Source organism: Mastigoproctus giganteus, chromosome 10, assembly GCF_048544385.1.
Source record: "Mastigoproctus giganteus isolate SK-2022 chromosome 10, ASM4854438v1, whole genome shotgun sequence".
Lineage (NCBI taxonomy): Eukaryota > Metazoa > Arthropoda > Arachnida > Uropygi > Thelyphonidae > Mastigoproctus > Mastigoproctus giganteus.
In genome coordinates, this window is record NC_143584.1 from 180,631,212 (window position 1) to 180,645,490 (window position 14,279).

The 14,279-nt window shown below is 37.9% G+C and overlaps 1 protein-coding gene across 1 annotated transcript in view; it reads left to right on the top strand.

Moving 5' to 3' along the window:
* The window catches only part of LOC150079586 (uncharacterized), a 1,000,533-nt gene that overhangs the window by 803,310 nt on the left and 182,944 nt on the right, over positions 1 to 14,279 (top strand). The window lies entirely within an intron of this gene.

The window sequence follows — 14,279 nt, forward strand, 5'->3', positions numbered from 1 at the left end:
TAGTACTAGTATTCTTTTAATATTCTGTAATTTTTCATGAAAAGTTTTCATTTGATTACAATACTTTAACTTTTCTTTCAAGACTTTTTCTTGAAATTTCTCCTCTTTTCAGAATTTACATGTTTTTCTAATTTTTATATATGTACTTACTGCACTTTCTTTAATTAGTTATGTTGGTTAATTCATCATAATTGAGCAGATCCCACTGATGATGGATTATGCAAATTATACTGCAGCTGTGGGCAACATTGTGTGAGTACTCATTATGAAAGGAAACCTTGACATTAGCCATCAAGTCTTTCATAGTGCATATTTCCCAACAGTGACCAGCTCTTATTAAAAAGCAGGAGGATTATATTGAAAGTTTATAATTGCATTCTGTTCCCATTTAATAAACTTTGTTTATCAATACTTTAGCATTAGCATTACAGGTGACCCCTGCTTAACGCTGATAATTCATTCCGGAAAAACAGAGCGCTAAGTGAATCCATGCTAAGTGAGCACAGATTCACAGTAGTGAAAAGATGCACAAATGTCGGTCAAAATATTTAATATTCAAATATTTGTACATATAAAATATTCTGCATTACATACGTTTATAATTGTGTAGTAACTACTTATGTATCGAAATTGAACTTAAAATTCCAATTAAAATCATGAATTTAATTGATCTAAATTGATTTTAATTGATTAATTTAATCATGAAAAATGTGTCGATTTTGGGTTGTACTTTGGCCCTCTTCCTGGTAAACTAAAAGGGGTTTTAATTTTAAATCCTCTGCAGCGTTACCACCCAACAGTAAAGTCAACCGATCCTTCACCGCTTTGAAACCTGGAATGTTTTTTTCTTCTTTCAATATGAAACTTCTTTTATGCATTCGTTTCCAAAAAATTCCTGCTTTATCTATGTTAAAAACTTGTTGAGAAGTATAACACACAATACCCCTCTTCAATAATTTTAGCAAGTTCTTTTTTGAAAGTTTCGGCTCTTTGACTGCACTTGCGGCTTCTCCCTGGATTTTAAATCTATTTAAACGGTCCTTACTAGTTTTAAATGGTTCAACATTTTTTTTTTTTAGGTGATTTTCTTCAGATCATCATATAGGCTAATCTCTCTCTCTCTCTCTCTCTCTCTCTCTTTTATAATATTTAACTTAACTGAATTCTGTGTTGGATATTATCTTCAATAAAATTAGTTAGTCTCTCCATTTCAATCCTAATAGCCAGCCTAGCCCTAGTTGCTTGCAGTGGAACAGCTGTCTTTCCCGCTGCTAAAATTAAGTCTTTATTTTTTTATAATTGTTCTTACAGTTAAACTTGCCAGTCCTAAATTATGGCACATATCTGCTTGTCGTTGACTGGAATCAATTTGCTTCAAAATGTCTAATTTAATTTTTAAATTCAGTCTTTTTCTTACATTTGTAATCTTCTGTGTTCAGACGTTGTTGCTTTTTCATTCTTATCTGCCATTATTAACTCTTTGAAAATGTAACTGCGTTGGTTGCATTAATTATGATACAAATGTTCGAGTAAACTGTCCGTTACGCATGTCTAATACTGTACTGAGTGATGATTAGACTTCGGATAAATGCATATAATGCAAATATTAAAAGCAATATACTTGATCATTTTTTAAAATGTTGATCTTGGAACTATGTAACAAGTCACTATAGTGCAATTAAATTAGCGCATGAGAAAATTTCTCAAGTAGGCGTGGGAAACGTTTTAATGCTGTTTTGCTATTCATTTTCAAGCTATCGACTCCATCAAATGAAATGATTTTTCCTTAAATATACCAAAAATCCAATCTGTAAAAGAGCGTTATAGTCAGATACAGGTTATAATATAAGAACAACGTTATAGCAAATCAGCGTAAAGCGAACCACGTTATAACGAAGGCCTGCTGTACCAGAAACATATGATGCTAGAAAGCAAGCTTATATAGCATCAGCCAAAAAAAAACCCCATTTCACCCATCCATTAACTCCAAAAGTTTGCCTAGTTCTGCCTTGAATTTATTTAAACTGTCAACTTCTAGAACAACAGATAGAAGTTTGTTCCAGCAGTCAACCACCTGCTGGCTAAAGACAAATTTCTGCACATCAATTCTATCACTGTCTTTCCTCAATTTGAATTTATACCCCCTCAGGTGCAGAATCTGAGCAAGAGGAAGAATTTCAGCATTGAGCTTGCTGAAACCATTCAAGGTCTTATAGAGCTCAATCAGATTACCTCACAGGTGCCTAGTCTCCAGATGCTGCAATTTTCAGAATTTGGGTCTTTCTTTGTAAGAGCAACCATTTGTTCCTTTTGCCAATCTCTGTACTCATTCAAGCAGCTCTACATCCTTTCTAAAGTGAGGCCTCTTGACTAGTATACAGTACCCAAGGTGAAGCCTGACCATTGCTTTATACAATGGGATAATCACCTCCTTATCCCTGCTAGAAAAATTCCTGTATATCATTGACAAGACAACATGAACTATTCTCGCAGACTGTCTATACTGCTCAGAAATCTTCATATCTGACTGCACAATTACCCCCAGGTCTCTTTCATTCTCTACCACCCTGAGTTTAGCACCATCCAGTTGATACATTACTCTGGGGTTACTGCTACCCATATGCAGTATTTTACATTTGTCAATGTTAAACCTCAGTTGCCACCTCTCAACCCATTTACTCAACTTTTCTAGATCCTGTTGCAGTAGTATACTGTCATTAGTGTCGTTAACAACCCTGCCAACCTTCTTATTGTCTACAAACTTGGACATTAAGCCTGATATACCTTCATCAATATCATTGATAAATATAGAAAAAAGCGATGGGCCCCAACATGGACCCCTGGGGGACACAATTAATAGCATTAGCATTAGCATTAGTAGAGGCATATGATGCAAGAAAGCAAGCTTATTCAGCATCAGCCAAAAAAAAAAAAAAAAAAAAACACACCACTCCCATTTCACCCCTCGTTCGCTCGAAATACCTGTCCAGTTGAGCCTTAAATTTGTTTAGGCTATCAACTTCAACAAGTGATGGAAGTCGGTTCCACCAACCAACCACCCGCTGGCCAAAAGCAAATTTCCGCACATCTATCCGACATCCGTCCTTCTTCAATTTGAATTTATGCCCTCTGAGCTGATTATTCTGAGCAAGATGAAGAATCCCATTGCATTGAGCATGCTCAAACCATTCAAAGCCTTATACACCTCTATCAGATCACCTCGCCGGTGCCTAGTCTCCAGACTCTGTAATTTGCAAAACTTAAGCCTTTCTTCGTAAGAGCAACCCTTTGTTCCATTCACTGATCTTGTCGCCCTTCTCTGTACCCGTTCCAGCAGCTCTACATCCTTCTTGAAATGAGGCCTCCAGACCTGTATACAGTACTCAAGATGTGGCCTAACCATTGCCTTATACAAGGGAATAATATGAAGTTCTGCTCAGAGAACTTCATATCTGCCTGCACAATTACCCACATTAGTCCGCAAAGAGCAGTATCCATTGATTACTGCTCTGTAATCTCCCACTCAACCATCCCTTTATCCATAGCAGCAACTTGCCTTTAATGCCATACTGCTCCAACTTGTACAGTAGTTTTCCATGTGCAGCAGTATCAAATGCTTTCCTGAAGCATTTGATACTTTTTATTTGTGAAGTATGTATCAATTTGTCCCCATATACTCTTTCAAAACTGCTTCTCTGTTGCCTGCATTTTAACCACTGGAAAGAACCATTATTCTTCAAAAACTAGATATCTACCAGTAATGGAGGATAGTGTTATTAGATAATTGCCACATGCTTCTCACTTAGCTATATACATACAGTTATGATTTCTTAAGACAAAGCCATTTATCATTTTACTCTTTGCATGATATGAAACTTTTATCTAGTTGCTCTTCCCCTCATTTCCTACCTGCCTCCTTTGCTCCATCTTAAAATGGCCAATTGAATATAAGTATACTATTAAGAAAATTTACAATAATGCAGTATAAACTTTAGTGGGTTTATTTTTTTTTGTCTGTCCATTAACTCCACTGTATTTTAAAATACACATTACATACGCTTAAATGATAATTCTTCTCTTTTCATGTTATTTGTAACTCTAATGTATCCCATGCAGTTGCTTATTATAGTGCTCCCCACAACCAGAAATTTTTCAATCAGATACAGTAATTCCTTGCCCCCCCCCCACACACACACACACACGCGCGCGCGTGTCAAAATTTTGCAATCATAGAATCGCATAGCCTTGGTGCTAAAGCTGAAGTTTCAAGTTATCCACATGAATAGTTTTCATATCCTCTCCACACTATATCATATCATATTATTCTGTATGTTTCATATTTTACCATTATTTGTTGTTCATTAACAGTTATTCTGCACCCAAGTGTAGTCTCTAAGTGTGAAATAAGTACTAAAAGTAAATTAAGTGTGAAAAGTTTATCACTGTCCCGAAAAGAATGACATTGGAGTAGAAAGGTAGAGTTCTTGAGTTTTTGTCTGTCCATTAACTCCACTGTATTTAAAAATACACATTACATACGCTTAAATGAGTATGTGGCACTGATGCCACATACTCATGGGAGCATGTGGCATCAGTAGGGTACCTCAGGAGGATAAACCAACCAATTATTAGAACCATTAAGAATAGTGAGGTTATAAGGACAAGTATTGCTGGTAGCACTTTCATAATTTAACACATTCACTGCATTTTATATTTGCAAGAGTCCCTTACGTGTGCCCTGTGATGCTTCTCGGGGATGCTGGAAAAAAGTAGGTGCTGCTCTTTGGTAAATGGATTTCAACTGTGAAGAATCTTCACTCTAAGTAATGCTGGCATCTCTTGTTTGTAGCATTCTAACATCAATAGATGCATTTGATTGAGATCCAGTATCCACATCTCTTGAATAGAATTCGATTTCAGTATAAGATGACATATTATGAAGAGCTGATTCAATGTCATCAGCTTCAACATACTGTCCATCCTTGTTCCTTTTCAGTCCTGATTTCCAAGGCTGTGGATCCATTATAAACAACCCTTTAGGATAAAATTTTATAGGAAAACACTTTTTACACAAACTTTATCAGTTGGCATGCACTAAGGATGATGTTTTGTTTTTCACAAAGTAAAGAATTAAAATTCAGCGAGCCTTCAAAACATTTTACCTTTTCTTCTTGTGGAAAATACTAAACTAGATAAAATAACTTCAACATAAGCGAAAAACATATGAAACTTTGAACCAAGTATACAGCTTTTATAATGCTCTCTAGTCAGGAGATTTTATGCTAAGCAAAATCCCAGCCATAATGCAATAGCCCATGGTTCAATCAGTGTGCTGATATTCTTTTCAGTTGTTCATTTCACATGCCTTTTCTTTTACAGCACTCTTGTTTATTGACAACAACTGAATGGATGCATATGTGCGTTAAGGCACAAAAATTGCAGTTTGTTTCGATGCATGTTTGCATTCTGGCAGAAAATATGTCAAAGAGAAGGCAAAACAGTTGTAGTTATTTAGCAGATTGTCCAAATGTTGGGAATTTAATGAGAACATCATTAGACTGAAGATTCCCTTGGACTAGAGAAGTATTGATGTCTCCACAGTCTACTAAGGAGGAGTTGGGTAACTACAGGCCAGTGAGTTTTTCTATGGTAGATCATGGCATTTGTGGTTAAAGATGTAATTCAGAACCATCTTGACAAGAATGATATCTTGAATAGATATCATTCTTGTCAAGATGGTCAAGAATGATATCTTGAATAGATCCCAGCATGGGTTCATTTAATGGGATCCCAGCAGGGGTTCATTTAATTGGTCAGGCATGGGTTCATGCCTGACCAATCTGGCAAATTCCTATATATAGTCATTAAACAGTTGGATGCAGATAATAATTTTGATATTATATCAAAATTATTACCTGTGGAGCTTTTGATACTGCTCCTAATGGAAGACTGCTATATAAATTGGAAGAAGTTGGAGTTACTGGTAAGATCTTATTCTGAATCACAGGCTGGATGAAAGATAGGATACAGAGGGTTGTAATAAATGATCGGTCTTCATAATGGATGAGTGTTATAAGTGAGGTCCCTCAGGCATTGGTGTTAGGTTCCCTCCTATTTCTAATTTTCATAAATAATATTAACAAGAGCATCCAAGGGAAACAAGGTGAGAAGGGAAATGAACAATTTGAGCTAGGTCTTGTTTCTTCAAAAAGACAAATCAGTTGCATATATGGTCCAAAAAATGCAACTGAAGTTTAATGCTTCCCAATGAGGAACAGAAATCATGGAGTCATGCATAAGCAAGGAGGGAGGGAGCTAAAAGTGGTTCAAGACAAAAAAAAAAAAAAAAAGACCTAGGTGTTACAGTCTAACATGAATCTTTCCATGTTAGACTGTAACACCATCAATCTAACATGAAATTTTCCATGCAGTGTAAGCAGCCGGCTAGAAAGGTAAATGATGCCCTGTCCTTGATTTACAGGACCTTTGCTAGTAGGAAGAAGGATATCATTATCCCCCTCTACAAGTCTAGCATTAGCATTAGCATTAGTAGAGGCATTTGATGCAAGAAAGCAAGCTTATGCAGCATCAGCCAAAAAAATAAATAAATAAATAAATAAAAAATAACCACTTCCACTTCACCCCTCTATTTGTTCGAAATACCTGACCAGCTGAGCCTTAAACTTATTTAGGCTATCAACTTCCACGACAAGGGATGGAAGTCTGTTCCACCAACCAACCAACCACCCGCTGGCTAAAGGCAAATTTTCTCATGTCTATCCTAGTTTGTCTTTTCTCAATTTGAATTTATGCCCTCTCAGGTGATGATTCTGAGCAAGAGGAAGAATCCCATCAGCATTGAGCATGCTCAAACCATTCAAGGCTTTATACGCCTCTATCAGATCACCTCGCCGGTGCCTAGTCTCCAGACACTGTAATTTGCAAAACTTAAGCCTTTCTTTGTAAGAGCACCCCTTTGTTCCATTCACTAATCTTGTTGCCCTTCTCTGTACTCGTTCCAGCATCTCTACATCCTTCTTGAAATGAGGCCTCTAGACCTGTATACAGTACTCTAGGTGTGGTCTGACCATTGCCTTATACAAGGGAATAATCACCTCCTTATTCCTGCTAGAAAAATTCCTATATATCATCGACAATACACCATGAGCTACTCTTGCAGGCCGTCTGCACTGCTCAGAAAACTTCATATCTGCCTGCACAACCACCCCCAGGTCCCATTCATTCTCTACCACTGTCAGTGTAGTACCACAGAGTTGATACGTTGCTCTGGGGTTGCTGTTTCCCGTATGTAGTACTTTACATTTGTCAATGTTAAACTTCATTTGCCACCTCTCAGCCCATCTGCTCAACCTTTCCAGATCCTGTTGCAGTAGCATAGTGTCAGTAGTGTCCTTGACAACCCTGCCAACCTTTGTATCGTCTGCAAACTTGGACATTAAGCTTGATATACCATCATCAATATCATTTATAAATACAGAAAACAATAATGGACCAAATACTGAACCCTGAAGGACTCCACTAATAACATTAGCCCACGATGAGCAGTGTCCATTGATTACCACTCTCTGTCTTCTCCCCCTCAACCACCCCTTTATTCATAGTAGCAATTTGCCTCCAATGCTACACTGCTCCAATTTGTGCAGCAGTCTTCCATGTGCAACAGTATCAAAAGCCTTTCTAAGATCCAAGTATATAATATCAAAGTTATTCCCTGCATCCAGTTCTTTTGTGACTGCATCATAGTATCCAATCAAGTTGGTCAGGCAAGACTTCCCCTTAACAAAACCATGCTGTGTCTGAGCTATAACTGAAGTCATGTCTAAATGATCCTGCAGTGCTTCTTTAACCAGTGCCTCCATTAATTTTCCTGGAACAGAAGTTAAGCTCACAGGTCTATAATTACTTGTGTCAGCCTTTGATCCTCCTTTGTGAATTGGGTTCACATTTGCACATTTCCAGTCCATGGGTACTTCCTCTGAGTCCAAGGAAGCTCTCATAATTATGGCTAAGGGTTTGCTTACTTCCTTTGCTGCCTCCTTTAATATAACTGGATAGATCCCATCCACCCCAGGTGCCTTTCTTGTATTTATCTTCAACAATTTCTCCTCCACTTTACTCTCAGTTATTACAAGATTATCTAGCTTACTGCCATAGTTGAATAGACCTCTGGCATTCCCCTCGCTGAATAACTCCTCATGTGTGAATGTCGATGCAAAATATTCATTCAGTTTGTTAGCTACCTGAGCAGGATCATCAACAGTTGACCCATCAATATCAAGTGGACCAATCTGATTCATCCCCTTCTTTCTAGAGTGTACATAAGTAAAGAACTCTTTTCTGTTTTTCTTTGCATCCCTTGCCAAAGATTTCTCGTAATCTGCCTTCGCCTGCCTAACCGCCTTTGTAACTTGGTTACAGATCAACGTGTATTTATCATAGGCTTCTGTGTCACGTGTTAATTTGTATGTATCCCATGCATTTTTCTTCTCTGCCATATGTCTCATTAGTTCATCTGACATCCACTTAGGCCTAAACCTTGAACAATATTTCTTAGTTGGTATGTAAAGCCTAGTAGCTTCCAAGATAATTTCTTTGAATGCTTCCCATTTTGAATTTCCTGTTGGTAACATCATCAGTTAGTCCCACTGTATAGAATTTAAATACTGTCGCTATCCATCGTAGTCGCCTTTACGAAAGCAATAACCCTTCCCTTTACCCCTAATGGTAGTTACCTCTTTGAGTAAATCCCACTTCAGCACACTGTGATCACTGCCACCTAGTGGTTCATTTACCTGCAGATTCTTAATGCATGAAGAATCACTACTGATAATCAAATCAAGAGTATTACTCCCTGTAGTTGCCTCCCGAACATGCTGATGTAGAAAACAATCATCCAATAAATCCACAAAAACCTTGCTAGTGTGTGAGTGACCAGCCCCCAAATTTCAGTCTATGCCACATTAGGAATACTGTATTCAAGTCTGAAAAGCACACTTAAAAAGAGAATTTCTGGTGGCGCATTCAAAGAAGGGCAACCATAATAGTAATGAGTGCAGAACAGATCACTGCACATATGAAGAAAGGTATGGACTGCAAAATTTGACAATTAGATATATTTAGGGGGTGATTTGATTGAAGTGTATAAAGTGCTGAAGGGATTGAGCAAAATGAATGAAGGGCTATTCTCCCTTATAGGTGAGATAAGAGCTAGGGTGCACAAATGTAAAATCCCAGGGAAAAATAGAATAGTGGATGAAGTTTGCTCATGGGCAGTTGGTGTTGGCCGGAATAAGTAGCCTTCCAGTGTTGTCAGAGGCAGAGAGTATAGCTAACTTCAAAGTAGAATTGGGATGGTTACTCTATAGCAGTGGGAACAGTATGAATATTCTGTGTTATTTTATTATTATTTTATTCATTTGTATTTTTTTCTTACTAATACTAATCTAAAAGGAAAGAAGTTCTGAATATGTGAAGTTTTCAAGTCAGTAGGGAAAGAAGTTACTGACTTGGAAAGGGGCTTACATCTGGTGAGTATGGGCTTGGCACACCCAGGGTCCTGAGCTGGATATCATCATCATCATTCTTCTCTTTCTTGGTGATTCCCTTCTACTTGTGACTCTCTCTCTCTCTCATTTAGAAATTTTTTTTTAGCTGGTGCAGCATAAGCCTCAGGCTTTCTTGCACTATATGGCTAGTAATAATAAAAAAGTTCTGAATACATAACGTTTCCAAGTCAAGTTGGGGCCAGTTTTTAAACTTTAGAAATCAGCCTCAGCAGATCACAGCATACTTATAATGGTTCCTAAATAGTTGAATAAGCTGATTCAGGAGGAGGATTACATTACATATCAGAGTATATGTTTAATGTTGACATGACTGGTCTTTTTAGAAGTTCATACCTTCCAGAACCTTTATTTTTATTGCAGAGGCTGAGGAGTCTGCATCAGAATTCAAAGCAGCAAGCCTCAAGGACCACACAATTTCTAGTTAGGACTGGGTGATTTACAGAACAATTATATAGCAAGCTCTCTATAGAATAGTATTCTATATTACTTCAGAAGAATATTTAAAGACACATTTCTCTATTTAATATCCTGAAGGAAAAAGTAACAAAGACTTAGAAGGAAAACTATCTTCTTTTTGTTTCTTCATTCTCTAATAAGACTAAGCACTAACACTCCAATTTCCAGTCATCGTGAAATTTGATCTGAAATAAAATTTTCCGTGCAATGTAAAGTGGTAGCTAGAAATCCACATAGTGTCCTATCCATGATTTATGGGATCTTTGCTAGCAGGGAAAAGGATGTCATTATCTCTCTCTCTCTCTCTACAATATTTTGGTTAAGGCACATTTGAAATATTGTGTTCAGGTCAGTAAGTCAGAAGTGGCGCCACCTAGTGACTTACTGACCTGAATACAATATTTCATCTCACTAAATACAATATTTGATCGGGCGCCTCCGTAGCCAGGTGAGAAGGAGCAGTAGTGCGTATCACATGCTTCTTGATTAGACCGGGGTTCGAGCCCGTCACCACCAAATACGGAAGATGCGGAAAGGTCAGGGAATGACCACCGCATATCCCGGAGCAATATGGCCTTAGTTGCTAATGCTCCTAAAAACCAAAACAACAAAAATATTTGATTTGGATATTTTAATGTTCCAATATGATCCAGTAGCCATCTGCTTGCATTTAACACCACAGGTTATGCCAAAGATTAAAAAATATATGTTGTATCAAAAATTTAATTTTCTGTACCCATTCCAGCAGTTCTATATCCTTCCTAAAATGAGGCCTTCATATCTGTATGTAGTACTCAAGAATCTGCAGATAAAGGAACTGCTAGGTGCAGTGATCACAGTGTGCCGATGTGGAATTTACTCAAAGATATAACTGTTGTCAGGGGTAAAGGGAAGGGATTTTGCTTTTGTAAAGGTGACTACGATGGTCTGAGACAGTTTTTAAGTTATATACAGTGGGACCAACTGATGATGTTACCAACAGCACATCCTAAATGGGAAGCATTCAAGGAGGTAATCTTGGAAGCTACCAGACTTTTTGTTCCAACTAAGAAATACTGTTTAAGGTTTAGGCCTAAATGGATGTCAGATGAACTAATGGTACTCGTGGCAGAGAAGAAAAATGCATGGAATGCATATAAATGATCAGATGACACAGAAACCTCTGGTAGATATAAGCTAGAGTGTAATCAAGTCACAAGGAAGGTTAGGCAGGCGAAGGCACATTATGAAAAATCTTTGACAAAGGATGCAAAGAAAAACAGCCAGTTCTTTACTTATGTAAACTCTAGAAGGAAGGGGATGAATCAGATTGGTCCACTTGATATCGATTGTTCAACCGTTGAGGACCCTGCTCAGGTACTGATAAAGTGATTTAGTATTTTTCATCTACATTCACACATGAGGAGTTATTCAGTGAGGGGAATGCCAGAAGTTTATCAAACTGCCAGGGAGCTAAATGGTTTGGTAATAACTGAGAGCAAAGCAGAGGAGAAATTGTTGAAGTTAAACATAAGAAAGGCACCTGGGGTGGATAGGTTCTATCTAGTTATATTAGAGAAGACAGCAGCAGAAGTAAGCAATCCCTTTAGCCTTAATTATGAGAGCTTCCTTGGGCTCAGGGGATGTCCCCATGGACTGGAAATGTTCAAATTTTACCCCAGTACACAAAGGGGATCAAAGGGTGACACAAGTAATTACAGACCTGCTAGTTTAACTTCTGTTCTGGGTAAATTAATGGAAACACTCGTTAAAGCAGAGCTACAGGATCATCTAGACAAGTTGGAAGTTATAGTTCAGATACAGCATGGGTTTGTTAAGCAGAAGTCTTGTCTGACCAGTTTGATTGAATACTATGATGTGGTCACAAAGGAACTGGATGAAAAAAATAATTTTGATATCATATACTTGGATCTTAGAAAGGCTTTTGATACCGTTGCACATGGAAAACTTTTGTACAAGTTTGAGCAGTAAGCATTAAGGGCAAGTTGCTGCTATGGATAAAGGGATGGTTGAGTTGGAGAAAACAGAGTAGTAATCAATGGACACTACTCTTCGTGGACTAATATTATTAGTGGTGTCCCCCAGGGTTCGGTGTTGGGCCCATTGTTGTTTTCTGTATTTTGCAATGATATTGATGAAGGTATATCAGGCTTAATATCCAAGTTTGCAGACGATACAAAGATTGGAATGGTTGTTAATGACAATAATGACAGTACGCTAATGCAACAGGATCTAGAAAGGTTGAGCAGATGAGCTGAAGTTTAACATTGAAAAATGTAAAGTACTGCATATGGGTAGCAGTAACCCCAGAGTAACATATCAACTGTGTGGTACTGAACTCTAGGAGGTAGAGAATGAAAAAGACCTGGGGGTAATTGTGCTGTCCGATATGAAGTTTTCTGAGCAGTGCAGACAGACTGCAATAGTAGCTAATGGTGTTTTGTCATTGATATACAGAAATTATGCTAGCAGGGATAAGGAGGTGATTATCCCATTGTATAATGCAATGATCAGGCCACACCTTGATTACTACATGTCTGGAGTGTATTACAGAGAAATTACAGTGTCTGACGACTAGGCACCTGCGAGGTGATCTGATTGAGGTGTATAAAGCCTTGAATGGTTTGAGCATGCTCAATGCTGATGGGATTCTTCCTCTTGCTCAGAATAATCACCTGAGAGGGCATAAATTGAAATTGAAAAAAGACAGTTGTAGGATGGATGTGCGGAAGTTTGCCTTTAGCCAGCGGGTAGTTAGTTGGTGGAACAGACTTCCATCCATCATTGATAGCCTAAATAAATTTAAGGCTAAGCTGGACAGGTATTTGGAATGAACGGGGTGAAATGGGAGCGTTTTTTTTTTTTTTTTTTTTTTTTGGCTGATGCTGCTTAAGCTTGCTTTTGTGCATCAAGTGCCTCTACTAATGCTAATGTCTGCAGACCTCATTTTAGGAAGGATGTAGAGCTGCTTGAATGAGTACAGAGATGGGCATCGAGATTGGTGGCAACAAAGGTTGCTCTTACAAAGAATGACTTTCCTGCAAATTGCAGTGTCTGGAGAGTAGACACCTGCAAGGTGATCTGATTGAGGTGTATAAGGCCTTGAGTGGTTTGAGCAAGGTCAATGCTAATGGGATTCTTCCTCTTGCCCAGATTAGTTGCCTGAAGGTACATAAATTCAAATTGAGGAAAGACAGTTGTAGAATAGATGTGCTGAAATTTTCCTTTAGCCAGCAGGTGGTTGATTGCTGGAACAAACTTCCATCTGTCGTAGAAGTTGGCAGCTTAAATAAATTCAAGGCAGAACTAGACATGCATTTGGAGTTAATGGATGGGTGAAATGGGAAGGGTGGGTTTTTTTTTTTTTTTTTTTGGGTGATGCTATATAAGCTTGGTTTCTTGCATCATATGCCTCTGCTAATGCTAACTTTATACAATGGGATAATCACATCCTTATCCATGTCAGAAAAACTCCTGCATATCATTGACAAAATCCCATGAGCTGTCCTGGCAACCTGTCTGCACTGCTCAGAGAACTCTTTATCAGGCTGCACAATAACCTCTCAGTGCCTAGATCCTTTTCATTTTCCACTACCTTGAATGTAGTACCACACAGTTGATAATACCCATGTGCAGTAATTTGATTTTATCAATGTTAAACTTTTAGTGCCATTTCTCAACCCATCTGCCTAATTTTTTAGATCTTGTTGCAGCAGCAGCATACCTTCATTACTGTTATTGCAACCTTTGTATCATCTGAAAACTTAGACTTTAAGCCTGATTTACCTTCATTAATATCACTATAAATAGAGAAAACAACAATGGGCACAGCGCTGAACACTAATCACAGTAGTCAATGAAGAGCAGTGTCCATTTATAACCACTCTGTCTTCTCCTAATCAACCATCCTCTTATCATAGCACTAACATTCCCTTAATGCTACACTGCTCCAATTTTACAGCAGTAAAGAAATCCTGAAAATAAGTATATGATATCAGAATTATTTTCTGCATCCATTTCCTTTGTCAGTGTATCATAGTATCCACTGAAATTGGTCACATGATATCTCCTTAACAAACCGTACTGTGATTGGCATATACTGTACTCCTGTCTAGATAGACTTTCTTCTTTAACCAGTGACTCCATTATTTTCCCTGAACAGAAGTTAAGCTAACAGGTCTGTAACTACTCTTGTTACCCTTTGGTAACAAGAGTAGTTACATGGGATCTATTGTA